The following is a 19584-nucleotide window of genomic DNA, read 5'->3' as shown; positions in this document are numbered from 1 at the left end:
TATTGGCAAAGCAGGTAAAATGCTGTCAGCATGCATTTTACAGTCACATACAGAGTGAGCACAAAGATCACATAGTTGGATGTTATTTTGGTTTAAATATATTAATATGGGTCTCATATTCTTCTATGAGCAAATTAAGTATTGCAAAGATAAGACAGGAGAGAAGAACTATACCTTTAGGCCACTGAATACATACAGTATATGTCATACTGAATCCATTGATCCTGGTTTTCTTTAAAGTAGTGACTCGATAAGATTGCTAAAACATCCAGGAATCTGAATGCATAAAATCATTGAAACCCAAAGCATGCTGGAGCAGTAAGTGACAAAGTAATTTAATTATAGCACACAAAATATGAAAACGTCTGTCTCTCAAATCTTAGGAACAACCTTGACATTTGAAGATTTGTTAGTAAATGTGATTAAATAACACAAAGGGAGAAAGCTGTTTGAATCTTTCTGTAAACCTCCAGCCTGTGGAAACAATATTTAGATAATCATGTATGTTACATAAAAATGTTTATTTGTGTCATATTAGCTAAATATCCGAGACATTGAAATATATTGCTAGAATATTGTATGGTTTGTGAACACAGTATTTTTAAATTTGGGGACATGTAGATTTTGTCCTTGTGTATTTCCTGCTGCCTTTTTTGAAATTCTATTGATCTAATAAGCAAATGGTTATTGGTGCTTACTAAAATTATAATTGCTAGGCATTGTTCTGCTTAGTTCTTATGTTCACTAAATTAATTGAAATAGGCAATTTAATTTGAAAGTGTTAAAAATGCAAGACACCGAATCTTGTTTTTAGGCATCAAACAAGAAATGCAGTAAAAATGATTTTCTCACTTCCTGAACCCAGAAAAAAAAAGCATGTTTCTTAAGTAGAAGCTCCTTGTACTTCATCTCATTCTGAGAAAATGGAAATCTCTGAATTTCTTTTGATATTTCTTTCATATCTTATCAAAAAGGGAAAAAGGAATCATAAAATATCCCGCATGCCGTTTCTACATGAAAGGAATAAACAGAAGTCCCATGTGGCTCTCTCAAGGGGAAGCCCATTATTGTGCTTCTCTAGGTGGTCGCCCGCACCGCAGCGATTGGACATGATCAGGCAAAACAGTTTGGAGGCTGAAAGAGACACAAATAGCAGAGGCTGAGGTGAAGGAGAAGGAAATGCATCTGCAGCAGAAAAGTTGGTAAAGAGCCCTTTTCTTATATCAATTTCTTGATGTCTAAGTATCAATACATTTCCAAACAACAAATAAGAACAAGAAAAGTCAATTATTAGTGCCACAGTGGAGCAGATGCAACTAATTAATAGGTCCATTAATAAACCTGAAAAAAGAAGTTGCATTAGTGAAAAGCATTTAAATGTTGGTATCAGAAAATCAAAAAGCATGCTTCCGTTTTACAAAGTAACTGTCGGAAGCACTGTGGTTTGTTTATTGTCATTAATGTCTATTGTGATAAAGTGGAATGACAATTCTGTGTGCCATCACTAATGTCACTGAGTTCAGAGAGTTTGAAAACTAACGATTGTATAACAGTGGAGAAGTCTGAATATTTATTCCATTTTTTGAAGGAAAAAATAGGGATGATTCAAAATCATGCATACCTGGTACCAGATGTTTTTCTTTCTGAATTTATCTGACTTTGACACTTTACACTCCTGATACTGAGTGAAAAGGTGAATGTATTCAAATCTAATTGATATGGAAATAAAACTTCAACCAAAAGGCAATATAAGTAATCTTTAATATTTAATACATGAATTCTGTTTTTGTTCATAGTTGGAATTAGTTCTGAAATCCAGAAAGTGCTAAAATCTCTTTATGTATGTGGAGTTACACATATTCACAAAGACTTCTGTTTTAAAGAAGCAAAGTGTATTAGGAAAAGCATTAGCAGATGTTAGGAGATTTTAATTCTGTCAATATCTATCTGTGACCTTGGATGAGTTACTGAACCTCACAAAGCCTCCGTTTTCTCTCTGTAAAATTAGTGGGATAAATGGATAATATTCAAGGCCTCTTCACACACTAAAATCTATTATTTTACATCTATGTTTGTGTGTATATATACATATTCATTCGACTATAAGTAAGCCTGAAATCTGTCTTTAGCATTTGTTTATCCAAGGGCAAGAAATTAGAGAACACTTTTCACTTAGAACATATGAAACTCGAATATTGTATGCCTGTATATTGCTGGTACTTTAACATCTGATGTCCCTATTAACTTAATTCCTGAAATGCAGGGCTTAATTTGCTCTTTAACATTTCCCCATTCACATTTATGCTGATCTGTGCCTATAAACAGTGGGACTTGTTTCCCAGCAAATATGTCTTTAACAAAATTCCTCAAGTGTAGAAGAAGGGAGTTGTTTCATCTTCATATTCCTCACAGCAAGTTGTTGGGTCTTTGCAAACTGCTAATGGGCTCATTAAGCTCCTGCTATGTACATCTACTGAGTGAACACGGAATTGATAATTCTAACTAAAACCGAATTGAAATTGTTGGTCAGTAGCATCCATTCTACAACCTTTCAGAGCAGCAAGATTTTTAAAAGATGCTTACTATAGAGGATAAGAAGTGGTGTTTTGCAGTTAGTTTCTTGCCTGGAAGTTTCAGGAAGGGCAGCATGCAGAGAGAGTTTGAGGGTGCTCTGCGGCAGGGCTTAGGTCTGCTCCGAATGGGTTAAGAACTACCTGCTTGAGATTGATTTAAATCAGTAATGGATCATCTCATAAAGCTGCTGTTACTAGATATTAGCCTGCTATCTCCGTCCTCTGATAGCACAGATAAGAAGTGCTTACCGCAGAGAAGGTTCCTAGAGGACAGATATTGTTTCCTGTACCTCAGGGAGTAAAAAGCCATACTGCTGGATCAGTGACTTTTCCTAACAGCAAGTAAATTCAGGCCTTATCAAGTTACAGCACAAACTGCACTCATGTTTTATTATTCTCATTAGAGATTTAAGGACTAATTCCAGTTGTTAGCACTTAGCAGTTTAATGTTTTCCATAGATAAGAATTAAGATTCTTCTGGGGGATTTTTTTATTTGCTAAAGCTTGCAAAATATAACGCGGTGATGCACTTACTGTGATGTAATGCGGTAGATTTTCTAAATGTCCTGAATGTTTTTAAGGCATACATTTTAAAAATTTAAATCTAATGACTGAATTTTTCTGAGTGGGACATGCACTCATTTCACTGAAACATGCCTTTCCTTGTCTGGGAACCCAAATCAGCTCTTCCTCTGGCAACAGAACTGAAGAGGTTGAACTTCCATAGCTTCTCGTTATTGCTGTGTATTTTCTTAAAGTAAATTCATTTAATCGAGACTAAGTGTAGAGTTTGATTCTAAAGAAAATCTTGAACAAGACCTATTTTGTAAGTAAACTTGGCTTTAAATTATTTTCTTGAAGTGAAACTGACTTTGCTTTCCCAACTAGGTGGAGAAAAGCTGCAACCGTCATGATCATTCTATTTCTGTTTTCAAAGATATTATAGAGCTTGAACTTGGAACTAAAACTCCAGGCTCACTGTCAGCTTGGATATCAACGTTGAATCAATGTTTTAGTGACTTTTCAGGAGTGGGCATCTGCTCTTGCCCAAAGTTACTCTTCCTAACATTCTTGAAGGGTGGATAAATCATTTATGAATAGAAAAGTTTAATCTAAATTGCAATCTCTTAACATTATTACTGGCATTTAAAGCTCAATGATTAATGACATATCTTCTGGTTATGTTTATTGAAATTCTTCTTTTTGTATGAACTCTAGCTTGAAAAACATTATTTCCTCCCCCCTTTGTTTTCTTGGGTTTATCTTCAGATTTTCCATTACATATGGTATGTGGCTGTATGGTATTTTCAGAGTTGGCTGAATTTTGATAATGTAAGCCATGGATACTACAGTTACAAAGTTTTGGGGTTGGGTCTTTTAGAAGAAAATGTGCATAGAAATGAAGGTTGTTACCATTATGAGGCATTCATTGGCTGATGCTTTGATATCCATTCTTGGAAAACTATTTTCCTAAGGTAAAACAGTTCTAGCAGCAACACTAGAAGTATGGACTATGTTGTGTCAGTTCAGGAACCCTGAATATGCCTAGTAGGTAGGATTCATCATATAATAATAAAAATAGAAGCTACCGTTTCGTATGTGCTAGGAACTGTAATAGGTGTTTTAAATGCTGGGTCTTATGTATCAGTGGTTTTCAAGAATATTCTCAATGTGTTAAATTTATCTTTTTAATTTTTTAAGGCAGAGAGACCTATTCTAGTTAATGTTTCTATTATTCCTGGTGGTTGTAGGCTTTGTGCCTGTTTATGCCCCAGATTGTTCTTCCTTTTTAGCCCGTGATATGCTATCTGCAGTGATACTCTATCGCCAGAAAAATTTAACGTGCTTGTTCCAGTTACATTACTGGGTGCAATCCTCTCTTATACAGGAAATAAATTTATTATGAAGAACTCCCAGTAGAAGCCTTGGAAAACTTACACATAGCTGTGCTGTGTCCAAAATGCTGTTCAGTAGGTTTTCCAAAGCACCCAGGTAACAGCTGGTGCAGGCCATGTGCCAGCTCTGACAGCCCATATGCTCTCTTTAGTGCAGTAATTATCTCAACACAAAACTCTGATAGCCTAGTCTACTGGGTCCAGTTTCCCTAGGTTAAATTGACTCAGTGGCTTTGTTAGTAAGTTCCTTTGGCACAGTAAGAACTTCATCAAGAGTTTAAGTATTGGGATAGGCTTCAAAGACCAATATGACTGCTACTTTCAAGACAGGTGGCTTATTAACCCTAAGAGATTCTAGGTGGTGGTTTGTTAGGCTGTGACCCAGCAGCAGTGATCTAGTTTAAGGTCTGTCATTGTTTCTACCAGCTATCTGGCTTAGGGGTGCTGGTTAATGCATCTGTTTTGGTAATAGGCTCAGAGTAATTTTTATATTTCAATTCTAAAGCAGACACTGGCATTTCTTCTGTATTTCAGGGGCGGTGTTGGGGGTAGAAGGGTTCAAGTGAGAAATTTTAGGATAGGAGAAGTGGTGAAGAAAAGTGAACTAGACCAAAATGAATATAAGCTTTCTTATTTAGAATATCACAGAGGAAACTTTTAGAGAAATATCCCCGTGGTCCCTAAGATGTTAACAATCCCTCTGTATGTGTAAAATTCATGCGTTAGAGGCTTGGAGTTCGTATTCCTGAGCTCCTTCCTCCCTTTCGTTCTCCCTTCTTTCCTCCCTCCCTCCCTTTCTTCATTCCTTCCCTCCTTTCCTCTTTCCTTCTTTCCTTTGTTCCTGTTCCTTTCCCCCCCTTTTCTCCCATCCTTTTTTCTTTTCTTCTGAGAAATGCAAACATCCTAAAGACCCGTTGCAATAAAACTATAGATGCAAACCTGCAGTTTTAGTACAGACAAAGCTAAATTGTACTAAATCAAGTAGCCATAATCTTGAAAGATGTTGCCTGGTATGGAATTCGAATAGAATTCAGCCACAGATGTTTAAACTAAACAAAGGTGATATGGTATTATCATTTTAGCTTCTTTTCTGTCTTCTGTTCTTATAGAATGTAGCACAGACCTTGAATGATGACTGTGTTTGTCCTGACATGATCTACTCATAAAATGATACCAGGCTCATAATCTTAACAAGAAGATTGAGCTACTAGATTTTTTGGCCAAGATCAACCTTCATTGTACAATGTGCCTTGTGTACGGGATAGTTTCAGATATCCATGGCTTTCTGCCCCATTTTAATCACTAAGTGGCATAAAGTAATTAGATTATCTTCATTATTCCTGAACATAAAGAAAGATTCAAGAAAGGGGTGTCTGCTTTGTCAGTATGGCTTTAATTTCTTCAATTGAAATGGAATTCTGAGGTAAAGAAGAATGCACCAAAATAAATGGAATGTAAGTTCCAAAAGAGACTGGGTCATACTTTCTAATTTTATGGCATCTGATTTCTTCCATTTTTTTTTTTTTTTTTTTTACCTATACAGGCTAATCTGGTTGTGGGCAGACTTTACCAGTCTTTTTTGCTACTGTAACTTCTGAGGGTATAGTAGTGCCTGGCACATAGTTGGTGCCCGGTAAACATCTGATAAATGAATGAAGACATGACTAGACATGAGCACTTTGGAAATGACTCCAGCTGTAGTGGAAGTGTACTATCCGGGCTGGGTAGTTGGGACGAGGACAATGTGGTCCTGAGTGCTGTTCCTCATGCATGTAGGTGAGATCTGACTCTCTTGTTGACAATTCCTGGTTTAAAAGATCCTAGGGGACCCCAACATCCAGTGGTAGGAACACGACCAGAACTGGATTATTTCAAGTTGGACTCTAGGTTAAAATTGATTCACTAATACTATAAAGTCATTGCATTATTGAGCTTCCAATGTAATAAAGCAAATTATAACTCCAAAGAGCTTCTATAGAAAGCTAGATCAGCTAGTTCATAAAAACCCAAACACGGAAGCTTGTTATTTAGTTTTTAACTACAGGTAGTTATACTTTCAAAGTCATTATTTATATGTTGTCAGGAGTACTCACCAAATTTATTGACTTGTACATTATTCTTTGCAAATAAGTTCTGGCTGCTCTCTGCATATTATAATTAAAACGACAGGGACTTTAATCATTTATGAAATTTTAAACTACATACTGAATATAAATGTATCATTCAATGTGATAGAATGAATTAAATTCATCACTGTCAAATAACTGTATAAAAGATGAAATATCTCTCATCCCACATCATTAACTTATATAAAAAAGAGAGCCAGATTTGCAAGCATTGTAATAGTACCTTTATGGTCTTTTAAGGACACTTTGAAAACTAAGACATTTGGCATATACAAGAAAAATGCTTTTGATGAAAAAGTTGACTTCTAATTTTATCTATAAAAGTTCTAATCTGAATTTGGTGATGAAAAATAACTTTTGCGTAAATAGAATCAAATAATCAAGTTTAAAACTCTTCTTTATGAACATGAAACACTTTTTATTATCATGATGTAAGTATGTGTACACTGATAAAATGGATTTTTGGCAATCCAAATCATTAAGGCAAAAATTCTTGCTGTAGGTTGAAATTTGGGACAGGAGGGTAATTGAAATATTTGTCTCGAGCAGGTAAGTAGCTGACATTTGATCATTTCTCAATCTTTTGTGCATATCTAGACACGATGTCAGCACCTAGATTTCCAAGGAAAACAAAACACGTTTGAGAAACAATGATTCTGATCATTATTTTTATTTTGCTATAATCACATTACTATTTTTAGCTAATAACTATACCTGTTAAATACTGTATACTATTTTACTAGAGAATTTTAAAAACTATTTTTAAAATGTGAAAATTCCTACTTACTTTTTATTGATGATTTAGGAAAATTTGTACCTAATAGGTTTTTCTTTTACACCCTCCCCCCAATCTTCTGAGCCTTTTCAAATTTCAATTATTTCATTTATGTTTCTTGGTTTCCATCCCTTCTTGGGCAGAACATTCATTCACTAAATAAACTTTTAATAACCCAGGCAAGAGGTGGGGGGCGGGCACTTGGTTTGGGGACAAGATGTGAATCTAAGTCTCTCCTCTCAAGGACTTTAATTCAGCTACACTGAAATAGGCAGTGCTTTCATAAACTTATGAATTAATTCTAATTTGGGGAAAAAGAACATAAATTAATTATGGCACTTATAGCTATCTTTCCATATCTCAATTTGTTTAATTCAGTTCATGGTCATACAACTTTGTGCAATTTTTCCAGCCAAATGTAAAGAAACATGACGAGAATGGAAAGAAATAGTTTGTTATGGTGTTCCAGGATATACAATGTATTTTCATATAAATTAATACAGGAAGAAAATCTCAAGCCCAGATAAGATATGTTACTATGGAAACCCAATCTATGAGTTTTTACAACAATCAACATTATCATCAGTGATTTTTTTTTATCTGGTCAAGAATTTTAGATTGCTTATTTTGGGAGTGTAGTTAATGGTATTAAATTCCTTCTATTCTCTGTCCTATTGAGTTCTTGTCACATAATATCAAAAACGAAGAAAAACAACGCAGACATACATATATATATGTATATATATATAATTTAGAATTTTATATATTGTCATATTAGCTATATGATAGCTGATTGACCTGTAGTTACATGAAAAATATTTTTTAAAAGTAAGAATTACTTTGAGGAGAGGGGTGGAGTGAGGAAGTGTGTATAAGACTTGGGAATGTATAGCAAAAACATGTATTGTCATTGATTGACATTTCCTGTCTGGATACAACTTGTTAAAAACTGACTAGCAATTAATGCAGCTTAGTTTTTATTTTATGAGATTAACAATACCTCTATTTTAATCAGCAAGTTTTAATAACAACAGCACTACCACAATGACTGTAGTAATTAAAAAGAAAACACACATACATACAAAACCCCAAAATTGGAATCAATAATTTAAAGAAATATTTTAGGTTAAAAAATATGTTATAAAAGGTACTTTTATTATAGTGTGCACTATTTTCCCCCAACACATAGCTTCCTATCTGTGAAATGTATTCCATATACATTTTCCCTGCTTTTAAAAATAGCATTAGTGCTTCCTTTGCACTCTTTCTTGTTCATACTTTTCGTGTGTGTGTTTGTTTTCACAAAGCAGTGCTTCCTCATTAGCCTGCGTTAGTAACTCATAATAGACAAGTTTTAATACTTACTCTATCATTAAGAACCTGATACGAAAATTACCAGTCTGTTTGAAAGCAAGAAGCCCTGCTGAAATGCTTGCCCAAGATTTCTAACAGGGCACAGCTACATTATAGACTTGTAACTGTATATGGTGGTAGTTGGTAAAGTAACAAAGCATGACTCAAGATAAAAAGACGCTTGCAATTTAAGCAACCCTTTCAAATAGCTTTATGATAGGACTCTTTATATTGAGAGATTTTATTAGGTTTAAAATATAATTTTCACAAAGTTGCCACAGAGTCAGAGTAAAATGCATTTGTTAAACCTTTTATATTTTTTCCCCTGCTTCTCAGTATTGTTTCGGAATAGAAGGTGAAACTGTATTCCTTGGTGTGCAGTTTAAAGTCAAGAGCAGCAATATTTAGCACATGCTTGGGCAACCTTGTTTGAAATCTATGCCGCCCCTCTCTGGTGTTCTGATATGCCTTTAGGGGATGCTAGCCTGTTTGTAGTTTGTTTTCTTTTGTTTAAGGTTTCAGCTACTGCATTGACTAATGATTATATAGCAGTAAACTCTCTTCCCTGCTAAATTCAGTAGTGATGCCTCAAAAGCATTTTTCCCTTGTGTGACATAAAACAATAAAAGAACTAGACAAGCCCCTTTTGAGGAAGAATAATCCTTTGTTTAAAGAAAATAAAAGAAAAGAAAAGGCAGCTCCTTGACGCCAGAGGGTGGAGAATTCAAATCAAAGGCTTAGCTAATTGATAAAAAATAAAACAAGTGTTAATCTGAAAATTTTTTGTAGTCAGTTATTATTTGTGAAAAATCATTAATAATATAACATTTTTAATCTATGCACACTCTTTATCATATCAACTACACAATATTTATTTAACACATAATTACTTGATTGACACCTTCTACTCTTGGGTATAAACTCTAAATAATGAGTTTATTTCTTCAGAATGCTGTTACCAGCATAATTTATCAATAGAATTTTAGTCAGACAGTTATATTTTATTTCTTTAAAGATAACTGATTTATTTCTTTGAAGTATATCATTTCCCCCTGCATTTGTTCTTTAATAAAAATCAAAATAGTCTGTTTTGAAATATAACTTATATGTTACAAAGTTAACTAAAAAATGTAAAGCAATCACTAGATTTATGTAGTGCGTATTCTTAGCCATTAGATTCACCAATGCCAAGTCCAAGGAATTTGAGCATGCCATTTAATTGTTCTCCCTGCAATTTTTTACGTGAGACTTGTGCCCATGATTCCAAGTGATAAATTCTTCTTGATTTGCCTCTAGTTGTCACTGGCCAAACCTTAGGGAATGAAAGGTTAGTTATGGTTACAAAAGACTTATTATTTTAAACTGAGAATTTTTAATGTTTTTAACTCAATTAAGCAGGAAGTGAAGAAACTATCAATATTCTTGTCAGTTTATTAGGGGAAAAAATCCTTCAAATTTTAATTTAACTGTAGATGATGTTCAATTTCTGCCTTTAACTTTGAATAGAATAAGATTTTATTTGACTCTGGTACCTAAACGTTGCATCCTTAACAGGAAAATTGCCTTGTGATTTAAACTAAGATTTCAATAAATGAGCTGGGTTTCAGCCCTCATCCAATTTTTAATAGCATTTTATCACTCATGTCCTTGGATAATGTAAGCAAGCCGCTCAACACTTTGCATATGTTTGGTCCTGTAGTAAGAATGATCTGTGTATTCATAACTCAATTTTTTGTCCCCAAATTTTGAAACTTCAAGGAAAAAAAAAGTTTCTTGTTAAGTTTAAGTAATGAATCTGAGAGACCATATTCAGGCCACAAAATAGTCCAAGTTGGCCTCAAACACAGGTGCTCCCAGTTTGAACATTGTGCCTGGCTTTTCTGCAGAGAAACTAAATGAAAGAGCAACTTCAAACACAGGTGCAAAATCCCGCATCTGTGAGGGACAGCCCGAAACCATGGCTTTCCCCTGACCGTTTTCGGCTTGTAAACTTCATCCTCCATAGAGCACCTGTGTCAGAACCAATCAGGGATGTGTATAAATGTTATCAACACCTACACATCATTACTTATTCATCAACATCAGCACCAAATATTGATGAAACATGCAAGGGTTTTTTTGTTTGTTTGTTTTTTCCTATGGAGCTGCTCTTTTCTGAAGCTTACGTCCGTTTGCTTGATGGCTGATGGGAAGAAGTAGAATACACAGATAAGAAAATCTGGAATGTTCCAGATTCTAAACCTCTACGATCCTAGGAGTTTGTATCACTTTTTAATCTTTAAGTCTAATACCTTCAGTGGGGAAAAATGGAAAGCACACAAAAGGTTCAAACGCATTGATTGCCTAAAGGCCTAATTGCAACAATTTCATACTTTGTGGTACACTTTTGTGCAGCCACCTCCTCCGTGGTAGTCTGTTGCATTCAAAGAACCTACATTTGAAGCTATATAAGATTTTGTTTTTCAACAGCAGTAGCAAGCAGCAGAAACAGCAGGATCTGGCTTTCTGGCAAACTCCACAGGCGTTTGGGTTGGTGGCTTTGTATTTGCCTCTGGGCCTTTCCTGCACAGGGCTGAGGAGGGGCTTATCAGGCTGTTAGAAGCTTTGGAAACCATTTCTTCGTTGACAATTTAAATTTATGTGGTTTTTAATTGTCTGTAAACAAAGCCTTTTAAATCTAGCACTAAATCTCCATCCAAGGTCAGCTGGCATCTAAAGGGGTGGTTGCTGATTTAGTTTGTCTGCTTTTCTTTTCCTAAAAACCCCTCTCAATCAGTTTATTGTCCTCCAATAGAGATACAAAGAACACACAAATCACTTGGCCCCTCCCCCCCACTTTGAATGAATAGATAAAAATCCATCTGTTTTTTATCTGCATGTTTCGAGGGCCAAATTTATGTCCTTTGTAAAAAATGGCCTCAGCAATGCAGTTTCCTAGCAAGCAGCTAGGAGAATTGACCAACGCTTGGGTTTTAAGTCAGCGATGGCTACAGTTGAGAAACTTTCCGTATAGTTTTGGCTCTAAATAGTCATTAGATCTATTTCATTTATGCTGTGAATAATTAAAAGATGAAATTGTAATACAATAAATATGTATTGGTTATCATGGTTCACAGTTATACTATTGAATACATTTTTTATTTTTATAAAATAAAAAATATAAAAAATTGGCAGAAAGGGTAGCATAGTGTAAATGTTTGGTTTTCTATAGATTGTCATACAACTGAGTATAGTCTTTCAAAAACATGGTTTAAGGCACGGACAGATAAATGCTTGGTTTCAGGTCCCTGGCTCCCATGAGCTCCAGAAAACCTTGGACACGCTTCCTGTTTGCAGCATGTTGAGCTCTGGCTGGGGTTGCTCTCCTGCCTGCCTCACGCCTGCAGAGTCAGCCTTGCAGTTCCCCGTTTCTCTGAGAGCCAGTTCTGTCTGTCTCTGCTGCAAGTGAGAAAAAAATGGACCATTCCAAATGAGGAGAGACACAGAGCTCTTAGGAAACAAGGGAATATAGAACCCACAGAGTTTAAATAAAAGCTGTCACTACTAAGTGAACTGAAGACTCAAACTCCGGCACAGAATTCCTTTCCTAAGCAGCCCTGGCTCAGTGAGGGAGAAACAGAGAGCTTTCGCATACCTATTTGTTTCCTGTGAGCCTTCTGTTCCTGCGTGGAAAAAGAACCATAAAGCCAAAAACAAATATTTTCGGTTGCTTTTTGTAAGTATATGTGTATATGTGAGATGTTACTGCATATGGAGAATTGATTTTTTTCTTCCAAGTCTATTTCTAATTTTCAGTGATGCTAGGTAAAAAGGAACGTGCCTGTGTTTGTAGAAGAGAGTGGATTGGTTCCTGACTTTGCTAGTTATTAATATTAATATATGGCCTTGATAAATTACTTAATTTGGGGGGCCATTTTTTCACATCTGTAAAATGGGAATAATCATACTTACCATGTGAAGTTGAAGTATGTATTAAAATTAGATAATTTAAAACATACTTTTTTACATTACCTGCAATATATTTGTACCCAAAACATTGTTGGCCAAGGAACAATTTGATAACAAAACAATGAAAAGAAAAGAAAAGAAAAAACTCAAGTAAATGAGAAGAATATCCAGAGAGAGAACCCCTAAAATGTAAAAATATGGGAATTAAGTTAAAAGTTTAAAAAGCCAGGGATTAAAATAAAAGCATAAAAAATTGGGAAAAAGGATAGGGTAGTGGAAATGTTTGGTTACAATGTCGGCATATCATGGTATTGTTGGTTTAAAGTGGATGGAATTTGGTGTTTTAAAAATAGTTCACAGCTTACTGCAGCTTCGAATCCCTGAGCTTGAACAATCCTCCCACCTCAGCCTCCTAGCAGCTGGGACTACAGGTACTCGCCACTGTGCCTGGTTAATTTTTTTCATTCTTTTTTTAGAGATGGGATCTCACTATGTTGCCCAGGCTGGTCTTAACTCCTGGCCTCAAGCAATCCTCTGGCCCCAAGATTTAAGTTTTTTTGGGGGGAAGGGCATGCCTCTAACCGTCAATTGGGTTAGGCAAAGACATAAAGTGTAACCATAATGTTTGTACCCTCATAATACCCTAAAAACAAAACAAAAAAGATTAAAGTTTTGAATGTGAGACCTGAAACTATAAAAATTCTAGAAGAAAACCTAGGAAAAACTCTTCTGGACATTGGCCTTAAGTAAAGAATTTATGACTAAGATCTCAAAAGCAAATGTAACAAAAATAAAAATAGACAAATGGGACTTAGTTAAACTAAAAAGCTTCTGCACAGCAAAAGAAATAATCAGCAGAGCATACAGACAACCTACAGAATGGAGGAAAATATTTGAAAACTATGCATCTGACAAAGAACTAATATCAGAATACAAAGAGTTCAGACTACTCAACAGGAAAAAAACAAATAACCCCATCAAAAGTGGGCAAAGGGCATGAACAGACATTTTTCAAAAGAAGACATACAAACAGCCAGCAAACATGGAAAAATGCTTAACATCACTAATCATCAGGGAAATGCAAATTAAAACCACAAAGAGTTGCCATCTTATACCAGTCAGAATGGCTATTATTAAAAAGTCAAGAAACTACAAATCATGTCTAGGATGCAGAGAAAAGGGAACACTTTTATACTGTTGGTGGGAAGATAAATTAGTACAGCCTCTATGGAAAACAGCATGGAGATACCTCAGAGAGCTAAAAATAGAACTTGCATTTGATCCAGGAATCCAACTACTGGGTATCTACCCAAAGGAAAACAAATCATTACATTAAAAAGTCACCTGCACTTGTGTGTTTATTGCAGCACTATTTACAATGGGAAAGTCATGGGATCAATATGTGTCCATCAACAGAGAATTGGATAAAGAAAATGTGATACACACACATACACCTGTGCATGTGTGGGCACACCACGGAATACTACTGAGCCATAAAAAAGAATGAAATCGTGCCGTTTGCAGCAACATGGGTAGAGATGGAGGCCATTATCCTAAGAGAAATAACTCAGAAACAGAAAGCCAAATACCGTAAGTTTTCACTTATAAGTGGGAATTAAAAAATGGGTACACATGGACATACAGAGTGCAATGACAGACATTAGAGAATCCTAAAGGCAGGAGGGCAAAGGGAGGGTGAGGGATGAAAAATACCTATTGGGTGCAATGTACACTATTTGCGTGATGGGTACACTAAAAGCCACTACGTGATGCATCCACGTAACAAAACTGCACGTGTACCCCCTAAATCTAGAAACAAAAAATAGTTCATTAGGGAGAGCAGATATTTGAAATGCAATAGAGAGACTGGCCTCCTGATACAGGAATGAAAAAGTTTGAAGTGTGAAAATTATACTGAATAGAAGCTGAAAGGTTGAGCAGCTCTGGTCACCGTGGGGGCGGTGGGCACTGGTTCATGCCAGTGTGGCTCCTGCCGTGTCTTGGGAGGGAGAATGTGGTGGGGAAGGGTCTACCTCTCCTCCACCTATTCTTCGTCCTATGTTAGCCAGGCCTTGCTGATGCTTGAACAGCTCCATTTTGTGGGTTACATGCAAACAAAGTGAGTCATGGGCTCAGCTGACTTTGCAGATTCATGGATGTTAGTTGAACTCATTGGCAATCAAGTCACTCTTGCTGAAATTTTGAGTTTATTCAGAATGAAATTGTTGGGAAAACCATAACCTACTCCCTTATCACAGGATCTAGATGCAAGTTTGCTAGTTCATTTTTCATTCATTCATTTATTCAGCTATTACTGAATGTCTACTGAGTGCCAGACACCGTGCAAGGTTCTGGGGATGTAACATTCAATTACAGAGGCATGTTCCCTGTGGTGTAAAGGCTATAAGTATTTGAGGTGGTCTCGCCCAACCCTGTCAGCATCCCTCCACAGTAGCTTTCGGGGCCTTCCCTATGGATCGTCATGTACCCAGCTGCCTTTGCACAAGGCTGCAGCACACTAAAGTCACCCAGGGATTTGCATTAGGATGTTTGCTAAATTTAAATAAATCATGTACTCTTTGTCTAGATCCTGTGAGGAAGTAACTGGATCAGGTCCAACAGGGTTAACCTGAGATCTGAAGTCAAATATCAAAACAGGGTACCCAAACAATAAATAATAAAGATGAAATAAATTAGTGGAAGGATTGATGAACAAATGGAACATGAAATGTACATTTCAGATTCTTGATCACTCTTCTCTCTGATTGTAAACCTTGCTGGCTTCACCTTATTCTAGTCTGTTGGGGATAATAAATAATAGTTAATATTTAATGGTGGTTGACTATGTGCCAGATACTGTGCTAAATTTATCACATTTAATTCTCGCCTCAAAGAGATGGATGTTATTACCATTTTGCAGATAAGAAAACTGAGACACAGTTAAGCAAACCTCTAAGAGCATGTAATAGTAGAGTAAATGGCAGGACTGTGATTCACAGGCTGGAGTTTGTCTCCAGAGCTGACATTTTTAACTCTATATTTCATCTCCTTCGACCATCCTGCCTTTCTTTAGTTGACCAGATTTAGTTGGCGTATTGACTTTCATCTTTTATGTTCTTGATCTGGGATTCTCTTTTTTAATTTTTCCTTAAAGAAAATTCTAAGCAAACAAAAGTAGAGAGAAAAATATTTTTAAAAAACCCATACATGCCTCAGTCTTGGATTTTCTTTGCTTTCACCCTGTGTCCTGATCAATCACATTGAAGTCTTGCAGGTAAACCCTAAATTTCTACCTTCCTGCTGATTCGATGATTTGATTATGGCATTCTTGATACTTTACTATACTCAGACAACTGTGGTGGTTCAGAAGGCATGGTCTAAGGATTTTTCTGTGATACTTTAGTCACCTCCAAGGCCTAAATTATCAATCATGTGATTCCAAGGCTTTCTGTCTGCTTAACTCTGTAGTGCCACATATGGACAGATCAATGTGTCAGTTGCAAAAGATAGACTCTTAATGAATGTTTTTTAATGAAGTAATTAACTTAAATAGGGTAAAATACTTTAAAAATCGTGACATAGGAAAAAATATATGGACATGCTTTTAATTTTTATGGTGGGGACAGAAAAGTTTGCACTTTTTCTTTCTTGTACCAGGGGATTTTCTAAAAAATTTTTCTTATCTTTGTGAGAGATAAAGTTGTCCATAACCTGTTCCTATAGAAGACTCCCAGGAAGATAATTTTTCATGGCAGCACTTGTTACAACATTGATAAAGAAGGGTCAGGAAGGGTTCTACTAGGCTTAGATTAGGTGGGATAAAATGTTGGCAGGCCACAACGTAGGTAAAATATTAGAACAGGCATGAATTTGCAAAAGCATTTTCTTTGAAGCAGCCATCTCTTCCACTTTTGTTGGACGCTGTCTGAAGTTTGGTGTTTCCTGAGGCTCCTATCAAGTTTCATTTCCCTTCAGACTCTTCACATTGACCTTGAAAGTCCCACCCACTCTTAAGGACTAAATTAACCAATATATGGAGTTGATTCTTAAATGTCTAATTCCAGCCCTACCTCTCAACTCCAGACACATTAATCCAACTGCCTATTGGAAACTGCCACTTGAATGTCCTCACATTTTCCTCAAACCTAGGATGTCTGAAATAGAATTCATCATCTTCCCATTAACCACTCCTCCCATTTTTCCTACAATACAAGATGACATGCCCCAATTGCCTAAGCCAAAAACCTGGTCTGTGCACTCTCTCTTCCTCTCCACTTGCCATTAATCACCATGTCGTGTTGAACCGGCTTTCTAAATATATCTCCAATCTGTCACCTCTCTTCATCCCCACTGCTGCATTCCAAGCCTCTGTCATCTCTAGACTAGAGCACTGTAAGAGTCTCCTAATTACATCCTTTTCTCTAGTCTTCTAATTCATCTTCCTCCTTCCCATCAAAGTGGTTGTTTCCTCTGAAATGCAATCTACCTGTATATGGCCAACTTAAAACTCTTCGAAGAGTCTATATTGCCTAAAGTTCCAACTTTTTAGCTTTTCAAACTTCTCCGCTATCTTTTTTCTGTAACTTCCCTTGCACTCTGGATTTCAGAAATACTGATCTGTTGGTAGCTTCCAGGCCACATTGATGGTTCCCTGATTTTGTGCTTTTCCTCCTAATCTTCCCTCTAAAAGAAAGCCTTTACCCTTTCTCCTTCCCCATATTCTCACCAATGACAGCCTTCAAGATAGTCCTTCATGACTTGCCAGACACAGCTCAAGGGTTTCCTCCTCTGTAAAGCCTTTTCTGAAGCACTCTCTACTTTCTTCAAGGGCAGAATTGACCATGATCATTTGGGTTTCTACTGTACTCATTAGAACCTAAAACACATCTAACTTTTTATCTTACTTGCATTCTAACGTATCTGTACCTCTTTATGAACAGTTTTTTGTTTCCTCCACATCTAGTACCAGTTTCTGGCATAGAGCATACCAAATACATTTTGGCTATATGTTTGATTGAGTGACTGAGTAAATAAATAAATGTATATCCCAGAAGAAATTTTTTCTTATTACCATTAGTAGGTTCTTTTCACTATCATAAGTCTTTCCTGCTAAATGGTGTTAATGGAGTTAACACTTTATAAGGAATAATTATCTTGTTTTATGTTCTTTCATATCCTTTTTTAAGCCTGCCAGTTTTATTGACTTCAATTTGTGACTTCGATAACACCTCAATAATGTCAGAATTTCAATCAATTCCTATTATAACGTTTAAAGGAATACTTACAGTTTTTGCTATTATCATCTTTAAAATATCTTCTTTCACTTTATTTAGGCACCATTACCATTACTTGCTAATTACAGTAAGTATGTGGAATCAACCTCTTATCACTTCTAACTTAATAATTTCATTTGGTTCCTTTGGGTGCTGTTATTAGAAACTGATATGGGTCGTAGATTTGATTGCTTGTTTCAAGGTGAAATCTTCTTTACCCCTTACTTTTGAAATTTCATGCAGAATGTATTGAGAGCTGAGCCTTTTCTAAGCACACACCGGGTAGGAATATGAGATGACTAAGCAGAGCTGCTTGCCTGAAGGAGTTTATAATATTGAAGGAAGATAAAACAGATGCACATAGAGCTGTAACATAAAGATGGGATAAATGCCGGGAGACATGTACAAAGTGCTGTGGAAAGAGAGGAGACTTATTTCCAGTAAGAGACTAAGTTATGCTTCATGGAAGAGGGTTGTTTTTTTTTTTTAACTGGGTTTTGAAAATTGAGTTGATTTCAACAAGTGAAGATTGGGGGAGGACATTCCCTACTGAAAAACATGAATGGTTGGTTGAAGTGGAAAACAGTTATGGTGTATGAGAAATGGGTCCAAAGTGCCCAGGAAGCGGGGTGGCACTTCTACAGGATGTTGAAAACTGGAGTAATAGCCATGTTAAGAAAGCCCTTGGATGCCTCATTATCCACTGTGACCCACAGGAGGCTTTTGAACAGGGCGGTGAACCTTCTTTCCTTCTGCTGGCAGCTACCCACAGCAGCGTATCATGTTTGCCTTATCTTTTAAGCTCTGCACTTGGAAAGAAATTGTCGTGATAACACCTCTGTTTGGAGACCTTCTTCTCTAAGCACTTTAAAATCATGCTTCCTCCCCCATCCCCTTACTGAATCTTTTGCTACAATGTTTTGCTGCTTGAACTACAGCCTCACTTTTTTTTGTTCCTTTGGGGGCACTGTTATTAGAAACTAGCTGATACGGAGTATAGATTATTCTGCATGTATACTCACTGTAATAACGGACACTTATCAAAGTCTTCTAGCTCTCAATCTGTCATTTGATTTAAATGCTATAATCTCCATGTAATATCTGTTGTGTCATATTAATGATTAACAAGAAATGCACTCTTGAGACTGCCGTATTACTTCTTTTACCTTACTCTTTTTAAATTCAAAGATTCAGATTTCACTCACTTTTTGGCGGGTGGAGTACAAGTCCTGCTAGACATATCTATGGTGACTCTTTGCTCCCAGTCTGTGTCTTGCTGTTTCATTTATCTTAATAAAAGTACTTTTTAAATAAGCTTTACTTAGATATGATTTATATACCATAAATTCACCCAATTTAACTGCCCATTTCAATGAATTTTTAGTATATTTAAAGAGTTGTGCAACCATCACCACAATATAATTTTAGAATATTTTTGTTGCTCTGAAAAGAAACCTTGTACCTAATTATAGTTATTTCCCATTCCCACTCCCAGTCCTAGGCAACCACTAAAATCTACTTAGTCTTTCTTATTACTTGCTTTGTTGGGGGACATTTTATATGAGTGGAATTATACAATGTGTTCTTTTGTGTATATGTTTCACTTAACATAATATTTTTGAGGTTCATCCATGTTGTAAC

This window comes from Propithecus coquereli, unplaced genomic scaffold (assembly GCF_000956105.1).
Source record: "Propithecus coquereli isolate 6110/MARCELLA unplaced genomic scaffold, Pcoq_1.0 Scaffold123, whole genome shotgun sequence".
In the NCBI taxonomy this organism is placed as follows: domain Eukaryota; kingdom Metazoa; phylum Chordata; class Mammalia; order Primates; family Indriidae; genus Propithecus; species Propithecus coquereli.
This window is presented reverse-complemented; position numbering follows the sequence as displayed.